Source organism: Pleurodeles waltl, chromosome 9 (assembly GCF_031143425.1).
Source record: "Pleurodeles waltl isolate 20211129_DDA chromosome 9, aPleWal1.hap1.20221129, whole genome shotgun sequence".
NCBI classification, from domain to species: Eukaryota; Metazoa; Chordata; class Amphibia; order Caudata; family Salamandridae; genus Pleurodeles; species Pleurodeles waltl.
The window spans coordinates 1,177,870,161-1,177,882,412 of record NC_090448.1 but is presented as its reverse complement, the minus strand read 5'-3'; the positions used below and the strand labels follow the sequence as shown (position 1 = coordinate 1,177,882,412).

The 12,252-nt window shown below is 56.2% G+C and overlaps 1 protein-coding gene across 1 annotated transcript in view; it reads right to left on the bottom strand.

Annotated features, from left to right (window-relative positions):
• Positions 1–12,252, bottom strand: part of NPAS3 (neuronal PAS domain protein 3) — a 1,356,068-nt gene that overhangs the window by 633,167 nt on the left and 710,649 nt on the right. The window lies entirely within an intron of this gene.

Below are 12,252 nucleotides of genomic sequence, written 5' to 3'. Positions count from 1 at the left end.
GGTGTACAGGCCTGCGGTATCCAGGTGGTGTATAGACCTGATGTATCCAGGAGGTGTACAGACCTGATGTATCTAGGGGTGAATGGGCCTGATGTTTCGAGGGGTGTACGGGCCTGATGTCTCAAGTGGTATATGGACCTGATGCATTGAGTGGTGTGCTGGCCTGATGTATTAAGGGGTGTATGAGTCTGATGTATCGAGGGGTGTACGGACCTGATGCATCAGGAGGTGTACAGGCCTGGTCTATACGGCGGCGTACGGGCCTGATGTATGCAGGGGGTGTACGGATCTGATGTATTGAAGGGTGTATGGGTCTGATGTATTGAGGGGTGTATGGGCCTGATGCATCAAGGGGTGTATGGGCCTGATGCATCGAGGGGTGTACGGGCTTGAAGTACTGAGGGGTTTGCATGCCTGATTTATCTAGGGGTGCATGGGCCTGATGTATCGAAGGGCGTATGGATCTCATATATCGAGGGGCATATGGATCTGATGTATCGAGGGGTGTAAGGACCTGATGGATCAAGGGGTATGCGGGCCTGATGTATTGAGGGGTGTACGGGCCTGCGGTATCCAGGTGGTGTATAGAACTGATGTATCCAGGGTGTACAGACCTGATGTATCAAGGGGTGCATGGGCCTGACGTTTTGAGGGGTGTACGTGCCTGATGTCTCAAGAGCTATATAGACCTGATGCATTGAGTGGTGTGCTGGCCTGATGTATCGAGAGGTGTACAGGCCTGATGTATTGAGGGGTGTATGGGCCTGATGTATCAAGGGGAGTATGGGCCTAATATATCAAGTAATGTACGGACCTGATGTATCCAGTGGTGTACAGGCCGGATGTATCCAGGGAGTGTATGGGCCTGATGTATCCAGGGGTGTACAGACCTGAGGTCTCAACCGGTATATGGGCCTGATGCATTGAGTGGTGTGCGGACCTGATGCTTCGAGGGGTGTACGAGCCTGATGTGTCAAGCAGTATATGGGACTGATGCATTGAGTGGTGTGCGGACCTGATGCATCAAGGGGTGTATGGGTCTGATGTACTGAGGAGTGTACGGCCCTGATGTATTAAGTGGTGTACTAGCCTGATGTATCGAGGAATGTACAAACCTGATGTATCAAGAGGTGTAACTGATGTATCGAGGGGTATACAGGCCTGATCTATTGAGGAGTGTACAGACCTGATGTATCGAGAAGTATATGAACCTGATGTATCGGGGAGTGTATGGGTCTGATGTATCGAGCGGTGTAAGGGCCTGATGTACTGAGGAGTGCATGGCCCTGATGTATCAAGTGGTGTACTAGCCTGATGTATGAGGGATGTACAGACCTGATGTATCGAGAGGTATAACTGATGTATCGAGGGGTGTACAGGCCTTATCTATTGAGGAGTGTACAGACCTGATGTATCGAGGAGTATACAAACCTGATGTATAAGGGAGTATATGGGCCTGATGTATCGAGGAGTGTATGGATCTGATGCATCGAAGAGTGTAAGGCCCTGATGCATGGACGGGGTGTACGGACCTGATGTTTCGAGGGGTGAACTGGCCTAATGTTTCGAGAGGTGTATGGGCCTGATGTATTAGGGAGTGTAAGAGCCGATGTACTGAGGAATGTACGACCTTAATGTATCGAGAGGTGTTCAGACCTGATGTACTGAGGGGTCTACGGGCCTGAAGTACCGGAGGTTGTACGGGCCTGATGCACTGAGGAGTGTACGGCTCGGATGCATTGAGTGGTGTTCTGACCTGATGTACTAAGGGGTGTTCGGTCCTGATGTACTGAGGGGTGTTCGACCCTGATGTACTAAGGGTTGTTCGGGCCTGATGTACTGAGAATTGTAGGGCCTAATGTACTGAGGAGTGTACAGCCCTGATGTACCGAGGGGTGCTCAGACCTGATGTACTGGGGGTGTTCGGATCTGATGTACCGATAGGTGTATGGGACTGCTGTACTGAGGAGTGTAGAGGCCTGATGCATTGAGGGGTGTATGGGCCTGATGTATCGAGGGGTGTACGGGCCTGATGTACAGAGGAGTGTCCAGCCCTGATGCACCGAGGGCTGTTCGGACCTGACTTACTGAGGGGTGTACGGGCCTGATGTACAGAGGAGTGTAGGGCCCTGATGCATCAAGGGGTGTATGGGCCTGATGTATCGGGGTGAACGGGTCTGATGTATCGAGAAGTGTACGGGCCTGATGTATCTAGGATTGTACAGGCCTGATGTATCGAGGGGTGTACGGGCCTGATGTATCGATGAGTGTACATGCCTGATGTATTGAGGGATGTACATGCCAGATATATCGAGGGGTGTACGGACCTGATGTACCAAGGGGTTTTACCCATTCTGTGTCCGCGTAAATTGCATTCATACACAAACGCCAGTGCCTCCAAGCGCTAGTTTTGCTCGGCCGACAACCCACCCCCACACGCGGACAGCCTGCACTATTTTCGGTGTTCTGCCACGCTCTGTGTGATTTAATCTCTTATGTATTTCCTCCAAAGAACCTCTCTTGGCAGACCTTCCATTTATTTTGACGATGTTTATTGATTTTAATAAAACATTTTGACATTTAATACATGGTGTAACAGTACCGCGGATCTTACTGGCGCAGTCAAATGCAAGGCGCGTAAAGCCAACCTCGCAAAGAACACCAGACAGGGGCGGGCACGGATGCACAAATGCAGGGTGCGTAAAGCGAACCATGCACCGACCTGACACCGAACACCAGCCAGGGGCGAGCACGGAGGCACAAATGCAGGGTGCGTAAAGCCAACCACGCACCGACCTGACACCGAACACCAGCCAGGGGCGAGCACGAAGGCACAAATGCAGGGTGCGTAAAGCCAACCACGCACCGACCTGACACCGAACACAAGCCAGGGGCGAGCACGGAGGCGCAAATGCAGGGCGCGTAAAGCGAACCATGCACCGACCGGACACAGAACACCAGCCAGGGGGAAAAAGGAGGCACAAATGTAGGGAGCGTAAAGCCAACCACGCACGACCTGACACCGAACACCAGCCAGGGGTGAGAAAGGAGGCACAAATGCAGGGTGCGTAAGGCCAACCACGCACCGACCTGACACCGAACACCAGACAGGGGCGGGCACGAGGCACAAATGCAGGGTGCACAAAGCCAACCACGCACCGACCTGACACCGAACACCAGCCAGGGGAGAGCACAGAGGCACAAATGCAGGGTGCGTAAAGCCAACCACACACCGACCTGACACCGAACACAAGCCAGGGGCGAGCACAGAGGTGCAAATGCAGGGCGCGTAAAGCCAACCACGCACCGACCTGACACAGAACACCAGCCAGGGGCGAGAAAGGAGGAACAAATGCAGGGTGCGTAAAGCCAACCACGCACTGACCTGACACCGCACACCAGCCATGGGCGAGCACGGAGGCACAAATGCAGGGTGCGTAAAGCCAACCACGCACCGACCTGACACCGAACACCAGCCAGGGGCGAGCACGGAGGCACAAATGCAGGGTGCGTAAAGCCAACCACGCACCGACCTGACACCGAACACCTGCCAGGGGCGAGCACGGAGGCACAAATGCAGGGTTCGTAAAGCCAACCACGCACCGACCTGACACCGCACACCAGCCAGGGGCGAGCACGGAGGCACAAATGCAGGGTGCGTAAAGCCAACCACGCACCGACCTGACACCGAACACCAGCCAGGGGCGAGCACGGAGTCACAAATGCAGGGTGCGTGAAGCCAACCACGCACCGACCTGACACCGAACACCAGCCAGGGGCGAGCACGGAGTCACAAATGCACGGTGCGTGAAGCCAACCACGCACCGACCTGACACCGATCACCAGCCAGGGGCGAGAAAGGAGTCACAAATGCAGGGTGCGTGAAGCCAACCACGCACCGACCTGACACCGAACACCAGCCAGGGGCGAGAAAGGAGGAACAAATGCAGGGTGCGTAAAGCCAACCGCGCACCGACCTGACACCGAACACCAGCCAGGGGCGGGCACGGAGGTGCAAATGCAGGGTGCGTAAAGCCAACCGCGCACCGACCTGACACCGAACACCAGCCAGGGGCGGGCACGGAGGCGCAAATGCAGGGTGCGTAAAGCCAACCACGCACCGACCTGACACCGAACACAAGCCAGGGGCGAGCACGGAGGCGCAAATGCAGGGTGCGTAAAGCCAACCACGCACCGACCTGACACCGAACACCAGGCAGGGGCGAGAAAGGAGGCACAAATGCAGGGTGCGTAAAGCCAACCACGCACCGACCTCACACCGAACACCTGCCAGGGGCGAGAAAGGAGGCACAAATGCAGGGTGCGTAAAGCCAACCACGCACCGACCTCACACCGAACACCTGCCAGGGGCGAGAAAGGAGGCACAAATGCAGGGTACGTAAAGCCAACCACACACCGACCTGACACCGAACACCAGCCAGGGGCGAGAAAGGAGGCACAAATGCAGGGTGCGTAAAGCCACCTCGCACCGACCTCACACCGAACACCAGCCAGGGGCGAGCACGGAGGCACAAATGCAGTGTGCGTAAAGCCAACCACGCACCAACCTGACACCGAACACAAGCCAGGGGCGAGATAGGAGGCACAAATGCAGGGTGCGTAAAGCCAACCACGCACCGACCTGACACCGAACACCAGCCAGGGGCGAGCACGGAGGCACAAATGCAGGGTGCGTAAAGCCAACCACGCACCGACCTGACACCGAACACAAGCCAGGGGCGAGCACAGAGGCACAAATGCAGGGTGCGGAAAGCCAACCACGCACCGACCTGACACCGAACACCAGCCAGGGGCGACCACGAGGCACAAATGCAGTGTGCGTAAAGCCAACCACGCATCGACCTGACACCGAACACCAGCCAGGGGCGAGCACGGAGGCACAAATGCAGGGTGCGTAAAGCCAACCACGCACCGACCTGACACCGAACACCAGCCAGGGGAGAGCACGGAGGCACAAATACAGGGTGCGTAAAGCCAACCGCGCACCGACCTGACACCGAACACCAGCCAGGAGCGAGCACGGAGGCACAAATGCAGGGTGCGTAAAGCCAACCACGCACCGACCTGACAACGAACACCAGCCAGGGGCGAGCACGGAGGCACAAATGCAGGGTGCGTAAAGCCAACCTCGCACCGACCTGACACCGAACACCAGCCAGGGGCGGGCACGGAGGTGCAAATGCAGGGTGCGTAAAGCCAACCGAGCACCGACCTGACACCGAACACCAGCCAGGGGCGGGCACGGAGGCGCAAATGCAGGGTGCGTAAAGCCAACCACGCACCGACCTGACACCGAACACAAGCCAGGGGCGAGCACGGAGGCGCAAATGCAGGGTGCGTAAAGCCAACCACGCACCGACCTGACACCGAACACCAGCCAGGGGCGAGAAAGGAGGCACAAATGCAGGGTGCATAAAGCCAACCACGCACCGACCTCACACCGAACACCTGCCAGGGGCGAGAAAGGAGGCACAAATGCAGGGTACGTAAAGCCAACCACTCACCGACCTGACACCGAACACCAGCCAGGGGCGAGAAAGGAGGCACAAATGCAGGGTGCGTAAAGCCACCTCGCACCGACCTCACACCGAACACCAGCCAGGGGCGAGCACGGAGGCACAAATGCAGTGTGCGTAAAGCCAACCACGCACCAACCTGACACCGAACACAAGCCAGGGGCGAGATAGGAGGCACAAATGCAGGGTGTGTAAAGCCAACCACGCACCGACCTGACACCGAACACCAGCCAGGGGCGAGCATGGAGGCACAAATGCAGGGTGCGTAAAGCCAACCACGCACCGACCTGACACCGAACACAAGCCAGGGGCGAGCACAGAGGCACAAATGCAGGGTGCGTAAAGCGAACCATGCACCGACCTAACACCGAACACCAGCCAGGGGCGACCACGAGGCACAAATGCAGTGTGCGTAAAGCCAACCACGCATCGACCTGACACCGAACACCAGCCAGGGGCGAGCACGGAGGCACAAATGCAGGGTGCGTAAAGCCAACCACGCACCGACCTGACACCGAACACCAGCCAGGGGCGAGATAGGAGGCACAAATGCAGGGTGCGTAAAGCCAACCACGCACTGACCTGACACCGAACACCAGCCAGGGGCGAGCACGGAGGCACAAATGCAGGGTGCGTAAAGCCAACCACGCACCGACCTGACACCGAACACAAGCCAGGGGCGAGCACAGAGGCACAAATGCAGGGTGCGTAAAGCGAACCACGCACCGACCTAACACCGAACACCAGCCAGGGGCAACCACGAGGCACAAATGCAGTGTGCGTAAAGCCAACCACGCATCGACCTGACACCGAACACCAGCCAGGGGCGAGCACGGAGGCACAAATGCAGGGTGCGTAAAGCCAACCACGCACCGACCTGACACCGAACACCAGCCAGGGGCGAGCACGGAGGCACAAATGCAGGGTGCGTAAAGCCAACCACGCACCGACCTGACACCGAACACCAGCCAGGAGCGAGCACGGAGGCACAAATGCAGGGTGCGTAAAGCCAACCACGCACCGACCTGACACCGAACACCAGCCAGGGGCGAGCACGGAGGCACAAATGCAGGGTGCGTAAAGCCAACCACGCACCGACCTGACACCGAACACCAGCCAGGAGCGAGCACGGAGGCACAAATGCAGGGTGCGTAAAGCCAACCACGCACCGACCTGACACCGAACACCAGCCAGGGGCGGGCACGAAGGCACAAATGCAAGGTGCGTAAAGTCAATCTCGCACCGACCTGACACCGAACACCAGCCAGGGGAGAGCACGGAGGCACAAATACAGGGTGCGTAAAGCCAACTGCGCACCAACCTGACACCGAACACCAGCCAGGAGCGAGCACGGAGGCACAAATGCAGGGTGCGTAAAGCCAACCACGCACCGACCTGACACCGAACACCAGCCAGGGGCGGGCACGAAGGCACAAATGCAAGGTGCGTAAAGTCAATCTCGCACCGACCTGACACCGAACACCAGCCAGGGGCGAGCACGGAGGCACAAATGCAGGGTGCGTAAAGCCAACCGCGCACCGACCTGACACCGAACACCAGCCAGGGGCGGGCACGGAGGTGCAAATGCAGGGTGCGTAAAGCCAACCGCGCACCGACCTGACACCGAACACCAGCCAGGGGCGGGCACGGAGGCGCAAATGCAGGGTGCGTAAAGCCAACCACGCACCGACCTGACACCGAACACAAGCCAGGGGCGAGCACGGAGGCGCAAATGCAGGGTGCGTAAAGCCAACCACGCACCGACCTGACACCGAACACCAGCCAGGGGCGAGAAAGGAGGCACAAATGCAGGGTGCGTAAAGCCAACCACGCACCGACCTCACACCGAACACCAGCCAGGGGCGGGCACGGAGGTGCAAATGCAGGGTGCGTAAAGCCAACCGCGCACCAACCTGACACCGAACACCAGCCAGGGGCGGGCACGGAGGCGCAAATGCAGGGTGCGTAAAGCCAACCACGCACCGACCTGACACCGAACACCTGCCAGGGGCGAGAAAGGAGGCACAAATGCAGGGTACGTAAAGCCAACCACGCACCGACCTAACACCGAACACCAGCCAGGGGCGGGCACGGAGGTGCAAATGCAGGGTGCGTAAAGCCAACCGCGCACCAACCTGACACCGAACACCAGCCAGGGGCGGGCACGGAGGCGCAAATGCAGGGTGCGTAAAGCCAACCACGCACCGACCTGACACCGAACACAAGCCAGGGGCGAGCACGGAGGCGCAAATGCAGGGTGCGTAAAGCCAACCACGCACCGACCTGACACCGAACACCAGCCAGGGGCGAGAAAGGAGGCACAAATGCAGGGTGCGTAAAGCCAACCACGCACCGACCTCACACCGAACACCTGCCAGGGGCGAGAAAGGAGGCACAAATGCAGGGTACGTAAAGCCAACCACGCACCGACCTGACACCGAACACCAGCCAGGGGCGAGAAAGGAGGCACAAATGCAGGGTGCGTAAAGCCACCTCGCACCGACCTCACACCGAACACCAGCCAGGGGCGAGCACGGAGGCACAAATGCAGTGTGCGTAAAGCCAACCACGCACCAACCTGACACCGAACACAAGCCAGGGGCGAGATAGGAGGCACAAATGCAGGGTGCGTAAAGCCAACCACGCACCGACCTGACACCGAACACCAGCCAGGGGCGAGCACGGAGGCACAAATGCAGGGTGCGTAAAGCCAACCACGCACCGACCTGACACCGAACACAAGCCAGGGGCGAGCACAGAGGCACAAATGCAGGGTGCGGAAAGCCAACCACGCACCGACCTAACACCGAACACCAGCCAGGGGCGACCACGAGGCACAAATGCAGTGTGCGTAAAGCCAACCACGCATCGACCTGACACCGAACACCAGCCAGGGGCGAGCACGGAGGCACAAATGCAGGGTGCGTAAAGCCAACCACGCACCGACCTGACACCGAACACCAGCCAGGGGCGAGCACGGAGGCACAAATGCAGGGTGCGTAAAGCCAACCACGCACCGACCTGACACCGAACACCAGCCAGGAGCGAGCACGGAGGCACAAATGCAGGGTGCGTAAAGCCAACCACCCACCGACCTGACACCGAACACCAGCCAGGGGCGGGCACGAAGGCACAAATGCAAGGTGCGTAAAGTCAATCTCGCACCGACCTGACACCGAACACCAGCCAGGGGAGAGCACGGATGCACAAATACAGGGTGCGTAAAGCCAACCACACACCGACCTGACACCGAACACAAGCCAGGGGCGAGCACGGAGGCACAAATGCAGGGTGCGATCAGAGATTGGGGTGCTTGCAAAGACGAGAGCACAAGGAGCTGTCGCAGAATTTCCATTAGGGAAATATGGCCAAGTCAAACCATGTAAATGGGTGCAGTTTAGGAAAACTCTATTTTCATAACATGCTGCCCTCGTGCCCAGTGGTTCCAGTAACAAATCTACATGAAAATACATCTTTTACAATATTATTTAAACTATGAAAGAGGGATATCAACATATTCTGCAACTTGCACAATGGCTGCCTGTGGTTTGTACATACATGAATTTAAAAAGCCGTGCAAACGCACAAAAAATTAACTAATTTTAATTATGCCTCCAAGATATTTACTGCAATTAAGCTCATTTATCATATGCAAATTAGTGCAAACTGGTCTCATTAGTTGCTAAATTACTCAATATGAAATGAACAATGTAGCACTCCAGTTTGTAATGAAAAATCCCTGTAGAGGCAAGCAGTACCAATTAGGCACATTTGCATATGCAAATATCCCCCTTACTTTTGGCATTTCTCTAAATTTAGTTCGATGATTTTTCAACAGGCGATGCTTGCGGGGGGTTCTCTGTCACTGAGGTGACACTGAGGGGACCAGGTGCTTTCATCAGAGAACGGGGGGTGGCCGGGGCTCCTCAGTCACTGGAGATGACAGCCGGGGAGCTTGGGGGGACCAGGGACTTCCAGCAGAAGGCTGAGCCCCTGTGCGCTATGTCACTGGGAGGACAGATTAGGGACAAGCCAGTCCCCGCAGAAGGCTGATTGGGGACAAGCCAGTACCCGCAGAAGGCTGCGCCTCTGTGCGCTATGTCACTGGGAGGACAGATTGGGGACAAGCCAGTCCCCGCAGAAAGCTGAGCGTCTGTGCGCTATGTCACTGGGAGGATAGATTGGGGACAAGCCAGTCCTCGCAGAAGCCTAAGCCTCTGTGCGCTATGTCACTGGGAGGATAGATTGGGGACAAGCCAGTCCTCGCAGAAGGCTGATTGGGGACAAGCCAGTACCCGCAGAAGGCTGCGCCTCTGTGCGCTATGTCACTGGGAGGACAGATTGGGGACAAGCCAGTCCCCGCAGAAAGCTGAGCGTCTGTGCGCTATGTCACTGAGGGGATAGAATGGGGACAAGCCAGTCCTCGCAGAAGCCTAAGCCTCTGTGCGCTATGTCACTGGGAGGATAGATTGGGGACAAGCCAGTCCTCGCAGAAGCCTGAGCCTCTGTGCGCTATGTCACAGGGAGGATAGATCGGGGACAAGCCAGTCCCCGCAGACGGCTGAGCCTCTGTGCGCTATGTCACTGGGAGGATAGATCGGGGACAAGCCAGTCCCCCCAGAAGGCTGAACCTCTGTGCGCCCTGTCACTGAGAGGATAGATTGGGGACAAGCCAGTCCCCGCAGACGGCTGAGCCTCTGTGCGCTATGTCACAGGCAGGATAGATTGGGGACAAGCCAGTCCCCGCAGAAGCCTGAGCCTCTGTGCGCTAAATCACTGGGAGGATAGATTGGGGACAAGCCAGTCCCCGCAGACGGCTGAACCTCTGTGCGCTATGTCACAGGGAGGATGGATTGGGGGCAAACCAGTCCCCGCAGACGGCTGAACCTCGCAGGAGGGCTGTCTGTCACTCAGGAGGTGTCTCTTAGTCAGGGCCACCGCAATTATGCAAATGTGTGACTGCGGCGATTTTCGCATAAAAGTGGATTTGCCGCATTTGCCACATAATCCATCATCTACCCCATAATCTACAGTTTTTGACAAAAATAAATACATGTTTTTGGCTCAAACAGTTCAAAAGCTAGTAAAAAAAGCGACGTGTTGCCACGCAGCGGAAGGCCCCTGGCAAACGTGGGCTGGTCACCTTTCTGCAGTTTATTGCTATACTTGGGTGTTAACCTATGCACAGTGTTAACAAGCATAAACATGGCTAAATAATAAGTAACACTATCACAAAATATAATGCATAATGCCGCATAATTTGCCTTTTCTTGCCACATAATTTACTCAACCTGCCCTCATAATCTGACCCTCCCCTGCCGCATAATTCCAGTGGCCCTGCTCTTATTGGACCTGGAGTCCGAAGTACTGTTATCTGGTTACAACCCATTATGTGTCAATTGCCCCCCGCCTGCATTGAGGACAGACGCACAATGTTTGACGTGACCTATGTCACCGTTCACAAGAGGTCACAAAACCACTGCCCTAAGGAACATGAATTTGGCAGGCTGCTACTCACTGGACTGACCCTCTGAACATCTGTGGACAGCGGGTCTCCGACCCTGCATCCATGGTCCCAAGCCGAAATCTATTTTTTTTCTTTAAAAGCAGCCCAGGCAGTTTAAATGAACAGGTGTTGCGTTCAGAAAAGCTTCTCGTTTGAGAACACATTTTAGGGAGCATGCGATAGTCCCCCTTAAATGTCTGCTCTCCCAGGTGATTCACAAAGGTGAAACTGCCTCACAGGGTTACCTCCCCCCTGCCCCCCGGCGCGAATCCGATCGCACCCCATCCCCGACTGTATCCCAGTGTCTGGCCAATGGTTTGCTGTTCCAACCACCGGTGCATGGCATTGAGACTAGACCTCAATTACAACTGTAAAATCAGAGTAATTTTGGTAATTCCACGTTACTATGCTGCAGAATTAACAATAATAATGCAATTACTCCTGATCGCGTAATTAAGAGTAAATTTGGAGACAAAATCGTACCACAAGAGCAGATTTAGAGAGCGCCGAGGCCTCTCGCCCCTTCATGTTCTGCTGCATTTAGTGCTATTTCTTAGCACAAAATGCACCCTCATGTTCATTTTGGACGTAAGTGTGCGTTTTGTGCCAAAACAATTGTGCTAGCTGCCAGGAATAAGCTGGCCCTATGGCACAGCTGCCCACACTGTTCCGGGACCTTCGCCCCTACAGTGCCTAGTATGGTGACAGGTGAGGGCGGGGGCTAAGGTCTGCCTGGCCAGGAGCCCCTGCCTGCTCTGGGGACGAAGAGGGGGTTCATGCACTGCTCCCTGATCCCCTTGTCTCAGAATTCTTCACTGTGGGCAGCAGTGGGCAGTGCGCCCCCCTGAGGTCGGAGTTCTTCAGAGAGGGTCTCCTAGCAGCCCTTGTCTTCTTTACCTACACTTTTGTTACAGTTAATAGCAACTAAAGGTTATCTCAGCACAGCCCACACCCCAGAGCTTCAGGGCACTGAACAAAAACAGAAGGTTACCTTTAAAGCCACAGGAACACATGGTGCAGTCTGAATGCTGAAAATATAGGGCCTGGTTTAGAACTCCGCAGGCGGGTTACTCTGTCCCAAGGGTGGCGGATGTCCCGTCCGCCGAAATATAAATCCCATAGGATAGAGTGAGATTTAGATTTCCAGGGACTGGATATCAGTTACCGTTGTGACCGATTAACCCATCCACCAATATCTAAATCCCATAG